We start from the raw sequence: 12,464 nt of genomic DNA on the forward strand, positions 1-12,464 counted from the left end.
AGTCAAAAACTTCAGGTTATCTAGCCCAGTAAACATCTCATGTTCAGGTCCCAAGTTTTACCAACTAGGTCTCTGACTCCGGATCAACAGATCTGTCTATGTTGAGCATCCAACTATCACTGGTTTTCAGACACTCTATCCAATCCTGCACTTTGAATTCAGCTTTTCCTGCTCACCCACTGCATGAGCTGAGAGCTTTTCAATCCACTGAGGATAATCTCTGGATCTCATACTCAGCTTTCAGTTATGTTAATTGCCCTCAACTTTTCATTATCCACCTCTTGCACACACATGCAAACTAGTAGCAACCATGCAGTTCCACTGTCTTTATGTGTATCATCCTCACCCTCATTCCTTTCAATGCATAAATTGGCCCTGGTCCATGCACTCACATTTACTGTCATGCTGGCCTGGTACCAGGGCTGAAAGTTGTAACAATCATACAATCATACCACCACCTTGTGCTGGAAGCTATTGGCATGTCACCTAGTATCCAGTTCTCACAACCAGCTGAGTGGTGATTGATCCAGTTCCCAAATCTCATCTTAACTTCTGTTTCCTTGGAGCTCTTTCACAGTACTACCTACTACAAATTGGCCTTTCTGGGTAGCAGAAACTGACAAAGTAAAAGAGAAAAGGTTTATTGAGAACTAAAACCTGTGAAAAGAGAAGAGAAGAAGGATCTGTCAGGGAAAGTTATCAGATGGCAACACCAACCTGACAAAAATGTCTTTCAGATCATCTGGGAAACTCTGGAGTAAATATTCAGTTCAGTTTAGTCACTCACTCATGTCTAACTCTGCAGCCCCATGGACTGCAGCACGCCAGGCTTCCCTGTCCATCACCAATTTCCAGAGTTTGTTCAAATTCATGTCCATCGAGTCGGTGATACCATCCAACCATCTCATCCTCTATCTTTCCCTTCTCCTCCTATGTTCAATCTTAGCCAGCATCAGGGTCTTTTCTAATGAGTCAGTTATATGCAACAGATGGCCACAGTATTGGAGCTTCAGCTTCAGCATCAGTCCTTCCAATGAACACTCAGGATTGATCTTCTTTAGGATGGACTGGTTGGATCTTCTTGCAGTTCAAAGGACTCTCAAGAGTCTTCTCCAATACCACAGGTCAAAAGCATCAATTCTTCTGCACTCATCTTCCTTCACAGTCCAACTCTCACATCCATACATGACCACTGGAAAAACCTTAGGTTGACTAGACGGACCTTTGTAGGCAAAGTGATGTCTCTGCTTTTTAATATGCTATCTAGGTTGATCATAACTTTCCTTCCAAGGAGAACGTGTCTTTTATTTTTTTATTTTTTTATTTATTTTTTTTTCCATTTATTTTTATTAGTTGGAGGCTAATTACTTTACATCATTGCAGTGGTTTTTGTCATACATTGAAATGAATTAGCCATGGATTTACATGTCTTTTAATTTCATGGCTGCAATCACCATCTGCAGTGATTTTGGAGGCCAAAAAACTAGACTCTGATAGACAGAGTGCCTGATGAACTACGGACAGAGTTTCATAACACTGTACAGGAGACAGGGATCAAGACCATCCCCATGGAAAAGAAATGCAAAAAAGCAAAATGGCTGTCTGAGGAGGCCTTACAAATAGCTGTGAAAAGAGAGAAGCAAAAAGCAAAGGAGAAAGGAAAGATATTCCCATTTGAATGCAGAGTTCCAAAGAACAGCAAGGAGAGATAAGAAAGCCTTCCTCAGCGATCAATACAAAGAAATAGAGGAAAGCAACAGTATGGAAAAGACTAGAGAACTCTTCAAGAAAATTAGAGATACCAAGGGAACATTTCATACAAAGATGGGTTCGATAAAGGACAGAAATTGTAGGGACCTAACAGAAGCAGAAGGTATTAAGAAGAGGTGGCAAGAATACACAGAAGAACTGTACAAAAAAGATCTTCATGACCCAGATACTCACGATGGTGTGATCACTCACCCAGAGCCAGACATCCTGGAATGTGAAGTCAAGTGGGCCTTAGAAAGCATCACTACGAACAAAGCTAGTGGAGATGATGGAATTCCAGTTGAGCTATTTCAAATCCTAAAAGATGATGCTGTGAAAGTGCTGCACTCAATATGCCTGCAAATGTGGAAAACTCAGCAATGGCCACAGGACTGGAAAAGGTCAGTTTTCATTCCAATCCCTAAGAAAGGCAATCCCAAAGAATGGTCAAACTACCGCACAATTGCACTCATCTCACACGCTAGTAAAGTAATGCTCAAAATTCTCCAAGCCAGGCTTCAACAGTATGTGAATTATGAACTTCCAGATGTTCAAGCTGGTTTAGAAAAGGCAGAGGAACCAGAGATCAAATTGCCAACATCCACTGGATCATCAAAAAAGCAAGAAAATTCCAGAAAAACATCTATTTCTGCTTTATTGACTATGCCAAAGCCTTTGACTGTGCGGATAACAATAAATTGTGGAAAATTCTGAAAGAGATGGGAATACCAGACCACCTGAGCTGCCTCTTGAGAAACCTATATGCAGGTCAGAAAGCAACAGTTAGAATTGGACATGGAGCAACAGACTGGTTCCAAATAGGAAAAGGAGTACCTGTTGAGAAATCCACATGAAGTGGAAATGACCTTTATGCCACTACATTGCTCAATCACAGGCTGAGGGTTACCCAGAAAAAAAAAAAAAAAATGCTTTGAGCTTGAAAACTGAGGCAAACCTTTACAAAGTTAACAGCTACAATCTGTCAGGTTATTTTAAGTATATGTTTTTATTCTGATACTTCAATATCTGAGGGCTTGCTCACCCTTAGAGGGACTGCCTCTTCCAGGGCTAGCTAATTCCCAGAGACAGCAAATAACAACACAGTGAGTATGTACTCCAAACAAACTGACTGATCCAGAGCCTATAACCCTCCTTTTTGAAGTCTTACACTCTGAGCCATTATTCCTTCGCCAGGAACAGTGTACTAACAATCACAGTGTACCCATGCCAGAGTCAGGTACCAGATAAATGGGCACAGTCCCTGTATCACAGAGCCCACGGAAACTATTCAAACTAGCCAGTCTTAAGCCTGCGACCCCGACTTGCCTGTTCTTCTGATGGAAATCACGATGGAGGCTCTCGTACACAGTTGTTCCTTTTTCCCTCTGATTCTGAGTGACCCTGTGCTTCCCCGTGTGACCCTGTGTGATGTGCATGTCCCGTTCTCGGGAGCAATAAATAACAAATTATATTTCCTATCAATGGCAATCATCTTCTGATCTACTACCCTCACTTTACTAAATAAAAATGAAATCTGTGCTGTAAAACACACGTACTCATACTCTTTGCAGCTGAGTAGGTTGTCTCGAAGGATGATCTGAAGGCGACCTCCATGTGTCTTACAGGAGTGATTTTTTTAAAGCGGATCAAATATAGCTATAATACCTCAGAGAGAAGTAAATTTTTATTCCTTATTTCATTCAAATAATTTTTTTAATTAACCTAGTTATACATGCTAGTTACAGATGATTGGCTCTCAAAGTGTAGCAGTTCTTTTTCCCATAGGCCATTATGGTCTACTGTAGAATGATTTCAAAAATGTGCTGAAGGAAACTATAAGCAAGGTGAAAAGACAACTCTCTGAATGGGAGAAAATGATAGCAAATGGAACAACTGACAGAGGATTCATCTCCAAAATATACAAGCAAATTATTCAGTTTAATGCCAAATAAACAACCCATCAAAAAGTGGGCAGAAGATCTAAACAGACATTTCTCCAAAGAAGACATACAGATGGCTAACAAACACATGAAAATGCACAACATTGCTCATTATTAGAGAAATGCAAATCAAAACTACAATGAGCTATCATCTCACACTGGTCAGACTTGTTGTTCAGTCGCTAAGTCATATCTAACTCTTGGCAACCCCATGGACTATCGCAAGCCAGGCTACCCTCTCCTTCATTATCTCCCTGAATTTGCTCAAACTCATGTCCACTGAGTCAGTGATGCCATCCAATCATCTCATCCTCTGTTGCCCCCTTCTCCTTCCCTCAGTCTTTTCCAGCATCAGGGCCTTTTCCAGTGAGTTGGCTCTCTGCATCAGGTGGCCAAAGTATTTGAGCTTCAGCTTCAGCATCAGTCCTTCCAAAGAATATTCAGGGTGGATTTCCTTAAGGATTGACTGGTTTGGTCTTTTTGCTGTCCAAGGGACTCCCAAGTGTCTTCTAGACTCTTGCTTCAAAACAAAATTTGAGAACATCAGCTATTCAGCACTCATCCTTCTTTATGATCCAACTGTCACATCCGTACATGACTACTAGAAAAACCATAGCTTTGACTATATAGATTTTATCGGCAAAGTGATGTCTCTGCTTATTAATACACTGTCTAGTTTTGTCATAGCTTTTCTTCCAAAGAGCAAGGGTCTTTTAATTTCATGGCTGCAGTCACTATCTGCAGTGATTTTGGAGCCCAAGAAAATAAAATCTGTCACTGTAGAATCTGTCACATTCTGTCACCAGTCAGAATGGCCATCATCAAAATTTGTACAAACAATAAATGCTGGAGAGCATACAGAGAAAAGGGAACTCTCTTGTACCGTTGGTGGGAATACAAGTTGATATAGCCATTATGGAGAGCAGTAGGGATAATCCTTAAAAAGCTAGGAATAAAACCAACATATGACCCAACAATCCCACTACTGGGCATATACCCTGAGAAAATCATAACTGAAAAAGACACATGTACCCCAGTGTTCATTGCAGCACTATTTACAACAGCTAAGACAAGGAAGCAACCAAGATGTCCATGGGAAGTTGAATAGATAAGGAAGTTGTGGTACATATATACAATGGAATATTATTCAACTATAAAAGTGAATGTATTTGAGTCCATTCGAATGAGATGGATGAACCTAGAGCCTATTATACAGAGTGAAGTAAGTCAAAAAGAGAAAGACAAATATCATACATTAACACATATTATGAAATCTAGAGCGATAGTACTGATGATTCTACTTGCAGGGCAACAACGGAGACACAGACATAAAAAACAGACTTTTGGACACAGTAGGGGAAGGAGAGGGTAGGATAACTTGAGAGAAGAACATTGAAACATATCCATTACCATATGTAAAATAGGTAGCCAGTGGGAATTTGCTGTATGATGTTGGGAACCCAAAATTAGTGCTCTGTGACAACCTAGAGGGGTGGAAAGTGGGGGTGGGAAGGGGGGAAAGGGGGGGGTGGGATGGGGGTGGGGGGAGGCCGGTTCACTAGGGAGGGGGCATAAATACACCTGTGGCTAATTCATGCTGATGTATGGCAGAAACCATCACAATATTGTAAAGTAATTATCCTCTAATTAAAAATAAAAGTAAAAGTGTGCTGTAATGAATATGAAAGGAGAAGCAAACAAATGGGATCACATCAGAAAGAAGCCAGCCTATCCTACCTAGGGACTTCCCTGGTGGTCCAGTGGCTAAGACTTCACGCTCCCAATGCAGGGGACCTGGGTTTAATTCCTGGCTAGGGAACTAGATCCCACCTGCCACAACCAAGACCCAGCACATCCAAGTAAATAAATAAATAGTGAAACATTGGAAAAGACACTGATGCTGGAATAGATAGAAGGCAGGAGGAGAAGGGGATGACAGAAGATGAGATGGTTGGCTGGCATCACTGACTCAACGGACATGAGTTTCAGCAAGCTCCAGGAGACAGTGAAGGACAGGGAAGGAAGCCTGGCATACTGCAGTCCATGAGGTCGCAAAGAGTTGGACACGACTGAGTGACTAAACAACAAAAACAATAATAATAATAATAATAATAAATTATTTGTTGGGGCTTCCTAGTGGTGCTAGCAGTAAAGAACCTGTGTGCCAAAGCAGGAGACATTAAGACATGCAGGTTCAATCCCTAGTTGGAAGAGTCCCTGGAGAATGGAATGCCAATGCACTCCAGTATTCTTGCCTGGAGAATCCCATAGACAGAGGAGCCTGGCAGAGTCGGACATGACTGAAGTGACTTAGCATGCAACCTATCCTAAGGGTGAAGAAGCCTTCATAGAGGGAAGTGTACAAGCAGTCCTGACAGACTACTCAGAATTGGAAACTAAGAAATGTATCAAAAGAGACATAAAACAATGGGGAGAGCTGAAGGAATAGAACCGAAGGAGAGAGACAGGGCAGTGTACTCAAGTAACAAAGGATATTCAGTGTATAGACTGTAGAGTTCTATAAGAGGGTGGGAAGGGGGGTGAGAATGTAGGCAAGGTCCAGCTCGCTTTAGGGCTCTGCCACATGAGTTAAGGAGAATAAACTCTCTTAACTGCAAGGGAAGCTACTGAAGACTTTTTAAGAGGGTAACAACATAAATCAGTCTGTAATGATCACTCTCGTAGTGTCAAGAAGTGACTAGACTGGGAAAATATTATGGGCAGAAAAGCTAATCAGAAACTGTGGCAGTAATCCAGCTGAAAGATCAGAGTGGCTGGACTCATGTACTAGCAGTGGGTATAAGGACAAGGGGAAATGGGTTCAATAGCTGTTTATGCACATAAGGCTCTGAGAAATGAGATGGAGACAAGGACGACACCCAGATTTCCAGTTTGAGAAACGAGGTGAATGGGAGGTGACTTATAGAGATGGAAAGTACTGCAGAAGCAGATTAGGAAGAAGAAGCACAAAGATGTGCATATAAAGAACAACTGAAAAAAATGGCCTCCCAACAGAGGACAAAAACCTCTTCCACTATAAAAGGAAGGATACAGGCAGAGGCATAGAATTCAATGACAAGTAGTTGAGGGAGTGTCCACCTGGAGGCTTCTGTTTTTTTCTCCAACGGTAGAACTATAAGTCATTCGTTGAAAGCAAAGGTAGAAACAAGGGATAGAAAATAAACACTTGGAGAAGAATAGATAAGATACGAAATGGATTTTGTAAACACTAAACCCTGAATATTCATTGGAAGGACTGACGCTGAAGCCGAAGCTCCAATACTCTGGCCACCTGATGTGAAGAGCCAACTCATTGGAAAAGACCCTGATGCTGGAAAAGACTGAGGACAGGAAGAGAAAGGGACGACAGAAGATGAGATGGTTGAGTTGCATCACTGACTCGACGGACATGAGTTTGATCAAGTTCTGGGAGATAGTGAAGGACAGAGAGGCTTGGCATGCTGCAGTCTATGCAGTCACAAAGAGTTGGACACAATTTGGCAACTCAACAACAACAAAGCACTGATCAGAGAAGCCTGGCTGTATTGCTGGGCAGTACTGAAGAGCCAGCTAAGACTAAAAGTCATAAACTGATAATGGGATGAATTTTAAAATAGATACTTACAATGGTTATGTGTATTCATAGTGTTTCTGCTGCTGATGATTCGTTTTAGTCGTCTCCAGCTCTTTGAGACCATATGGACTGCAGTCTGTCAGGCTCCTCTGTCCATGGGATTCTCCAGGCAAGAGTACTAGAGTGGGTTGCCATGTGCTCCCCCAGGGATCTTCCCAACCCAGTAATTGAACTCCGATCTCTTACATCTCCTGCATGGGCAAGCAGGTTCTTTACCACTAGTTCCTATCATCAACCAAATAAAAGATCACTTAATTTGAGTTTACCAGCCAGACCTTTGAATTGATGAGATGATTTACATTGTGTATTAATATGTATTATATTTATTTGCCCTGATTGTCCCTCTGAATGTGAAGGAAAATGGTTAAGAGTCAAATTTTCATATATATATAGGATGATAGAAATTACTGTTTATAGGAGAAAACAAGTCTAGGCAGCCCAAGGGCAACCGATGTGGAGAACTTAGGCAAAGGGTAAAGAAAACAAGTTTCTTCCTTTAACAAGATAAAAAGGCTTATTACCAAGATGCCTCTTTGACCTCTTACTATCAGAAACTGGCTTAAAAAAATTTACATGTGAAAAGCATAAGAAAATAGTCGGCTCTCAGCATAAAAGCAATTACAGATTTTTAGTAAGCTTTGGATTTCTTAAACCAAGTTTGGAGGAATGCTATAGAAATAAGATTATTTTGGCAAATCACAGCCAAAAATGTGAATATAAGAAAGAGTGTATTTTAGAAACACCCAGGGCCATTTTCAAACTGTCTGTGCTTTCCACCTCTCAGTAATTGTGACTTCTACACATGTACAAAAATACTGCCTTGAGACTCAGTGCAAAAGGAATGACCACATAACTGTTGCATTGCCAAGTGGTTTATCTTGGTTAGTTCATTTGATTTGATTTCTTAGAATTTTCACTTCTCCATGAGAATGGTACTTTAACATCATTTATACATGTAAGAAACCTGAGGCATACACAGATAAATAATTTTGCTGAGCCCTGTTGGATGGTAAGTAGAAGAACCAAGATTTGATTCCAGGTATATTCTAACTCCAAAGAATGTACTTTATTACATGCTTTTTGAACAGACAAAGCCTTTGAAACATAGTTCATGCATGTGAGCTCAGTCCCTCAGTTGTGTCCAACTTGCAATGGACATGGACTGTAGCCCGCCAGGCCCTGTAGCCCCTGGCTCCTCTGTTCATGGATTTTCAAGACAAGAATGCTGAAGTGGGTTGCCATGTCCTTTGACAGTTGAAACATAATAGAACATACTTATCTGCATATGTCCCCTTACCTCTCACTGCCTACAGGTCATAACCCACAACATTAAACTTGGCCACACTGAAAAAATCAAATTACTACCCAACTTTTAAACTTACAGTAAATATAAACATGCATATTTAAACAACACTTTACAGCTTTCAAATGGTGAGCACATCCATTATCTTTTTTTTTTCTATCTATATAATAACTCTATGAAGGAGGTCATGACAAATTCATTACCAACTATAGCCATATGACTGTGCTGCTATGAACATGATGACTAAGCAAACTCCAAATTTAGAGAAAACACCCTGGCCCACACCTTCTTAGATCATCTGCCTTTTGGTTGCTTTCTTCTGCTCTTATTATTATGATGGGTTCAACTGAATGACTCATACTTCTCTCAAAGCTAGAACTTTTTTCAGACATTTGTGTACCTGGAGATACTATCTCTGCCATAGTCTCCCCCCTCAGCTAAGGCAGGCAAAAGAACCAACCTCAGCAGTGTATGCACTACATGATTTATCCTCCATCTAAATAAGTGATCTCATCTATTTCCTTGAAGCCTGTTCCTGTCAGTCCTAGGTCACACTTAGTCTTATGAATGTACAACTGTAAGAATAAAATCAAGCCCATGGCAGACAAGAAGAGGATTCTGATGGTTTTTGTACAATGTCATTCTACACACCTTATTCTTGCAAGGGCTGCCCCTTGTAGAATAGAAAAGGTCAAGCCCTATCCTGCCACTCCTTGAGGATCTGAAAATTAAGAGTCAACATCTTTTGAAATAGTCCCTGTTAAGAGCAATTGCTTTGCTTCACAAACCGTAATTTCATGCCCCACCTCTCCTTCCGTGTTGAGCTCATCACAGGCAAACAGGAAGATGCTTTCAGACTGAATGCAGTTTTCCCCATGCCTTTCCCCTGACTCATTCCCAATTTCTGTGTGAATAGTGATGGGACACCAGAATCTGCATTAATTTATTTAGTTATTAGACATTCAAACAATATGTGTTGACTAAGCACCTTCTCATTAAAAAGGACTTTGCTGATTGTTCTAGGAAATACAGAGATGGAAAAGAAAGAACACGTATAGTTGGAGGAAAGTGCTGTCAACAAAAACCAGAAGACAATATACTTCACATCTTTAAAAAAGTACTGAAACAACAGCCACTATGGAAAACAGTGTGGAGATTCCTTAAAAAGCTGGAAATAGATCTGCCATATGACCCAGCAATCCCACTTCTGGGCATACACACCAAGGAAACCAGATCCGAAAGAGACACGTGCACCCCAATGTTCATCGCAGCACTGTTTATAATAGCCAGGACATGGAAGCAACCTAGATGCCCATCAGCAGACGAATGGATGAGGAAGCTGTGGTACATATACACCATGGAATATTATTCAGCCATTAAAAAGAATTCATTTGAATCAGTTCTAATGAGATGGATGAAACTGGAGCCCATTATACAGAGTGAAGTAAGCCAGAAAGATAAAGACCATTACAGTATACTAACACATATATATGGAATTTAGAAAGATGGTAACGATAACCCTATATGCAAAAAAAGAAAAAGAGACTCAGATGTATAGAACAGACTTGTGGACTCTGTGGGAGAAGGCGAGGGTGGGGTGTTTCAAGAGAACAGCATTGAAACATGTATATCTAGGGTGAAACAGATCACCAGCCCAGGTTGGATGCATGAGACAAGTGCTCGGGCCTGGTGCACTGGGAAGACCCAGAGGGATGGGGTGGAGAGGGAGGTGGGAGGGGGGACCGGGATGGGGAATACATGTAAATCCATGGCTAATTCATTTCAATGTATGACAAAAACCACTGCAATGTTGTAAAGTAATTAGCCTCCAACTAATAAAAATAAATGGAAAAAAAAATAAATAAAAAAAATAAAAAATAAAAAAAATAAAAAAGTACTGAAACAAAAGCAGATTTTAAAGGTCATTAAAATATTTAAATAATTTGTCCCAATAAACAGTTTTTATTTTCATTTATTTCAAGGAAATATTTAGCAATGGGGTTACAAAAGCATGTTCATGAAGGTGGTCAAAATACTTCATATTAGGAGATGGTTTCAGTATTTTATGATGAATCTATTTGGTGTGATATTCTATACTGCTGCATGTGATTAAAATAAAGTCATTAAAATTCCTAACAATTGATGGATCTAGGTCCTATATTTGCAAGTTTTCTGTAAACTTGAAATTGTATTAAAATAAAAAACTATAATATAGCTTCATATAATACATAGTATATATATATATAATTTAATATAATGTATACTGTTATATATAACTTATATAATAAGTTATAATACAGTTAAACAGCTACTGGATACATACATAGCTACTAGAAATAATACAGAAGCCATTAGAAATAAAAATTAGTAGCACAAGGATATGCCTATGAAATAATATTGAGCATAAAAAGCACAATACAAAATTACACACTATAATATAACTTGTGAAAAAGATCTGTACAGTCAAGGTTAACATGTAAAATAAAAATGGTTTGTTTAGGTAACTTTGTTCAACTGTTTTGATATATTGTCTTATTCTTTTTACTGAAAAAAGAAAGGTCAGAATGTCAGGTGTGAGATGTGAAAATGTATGCAGGAATGGTAGGGAGGAGCCCATGCATTCCTATTCCTGTTTGTTTTTCTTTTTGTTTTTGCTTTTGATAATTTTTTTTAATAATTTTTATTTTTTTTCTTTTTTTTCCCAATTATTTTTATTAGTTGGAGGCTATTTACTTTACAATATTGTAGTTGTTTTTGCCATACATTGACATGAATCAGCCATGGATTTACATGTGTTCCCCATCCTGAACTCCCCTCCCACCTCCCTCCCCATCCCATCCCTTATATCTACCTACTCCTGTTTTATGCAAAGATTTTGCACATTACATTTTAAAAATGCATAATTGAACACTTCTTGAGTTATAGTCCTGGAGTGAATTCATTAGCTATCCATGATTTACATGATAGTTATAGAAGACCATGTAATCAGCATCTAATTTTTTCAGCAAGTAAATGAGACTCATAAAGGCATAAGTAATTTTTTGCTTAAGCTTCACAATTAATTGGTGAAAATGTTGAAACCCAAATTCAGATTTCCTAATTCTGTTATACAATTCCAATAATTTAGTATTCATTATTTCTCACAAAGTAACTTCAGCATAACCTTCCAAATTTATCTCCTATCCTTCCCAATACAATAAACAGAAATAGCTTTTCTCACTTCCATGCTATTCTACACAGAATTCTCATTCTACACTCTGCTGCCCACTCATCTACTGCAATACTGAGTTAGAATATTTTTTAAAGGCATACTCAGAGAAAGACTAAATGAATTTTAGTTTCAATTGTTCTTCTTGCTTATCTCACAAATTTGTATACATACTCAATTATTTTTCTGAATATTTCAAATGCTATGAGAAAAAGAAAATTTTATCAAAGAGAAAGGAGTATTACCAATTAATCTATGGAAAGCATTTTCTGATAGTCTTTGGCCTGCTGTGGCAAAAAATAAGGTGTGTGACAACATGATAACATGGGCAAGAGTGTCACATCCTTTTTAAATTAAAAACTATGATGCTGCAGCCTACGGAGTAGTTATAGCCTTTCACGAAATACGTATCACCTGTTATGTTTAATTACAAGTTACCAGTATAAATAAAATTTTTACTGATTTGTAAGATTTCCTGTCTATTTCTGATCCATTCCACATGTCATATGATTGGTTCAAGTTGATTCCTTCAGACTTGTTTAACAAGTTAGGTTTTAATTGTGTGGAATTTCCTCCTTTGCTCCAGTTCTTTCATAGATCACATATAACATATGAGAGTCATTCATTTGA

The sequence above is a fragment of the Odocoileus virginianus genome, chromosome 29 (assembly GCF_023699985.2).
Source record: "Odocoileus virginianus isolate 20LAN1187 ecotype Illinois chromosome 29, Ovbor_1.2, whole genome shotgun sequence".
NCBI lineage: Eukaryota > Metazoa > Chordata > Mammalia > Artiodactyla > Cervidae > Odocoileus > Odocoileus virginianus.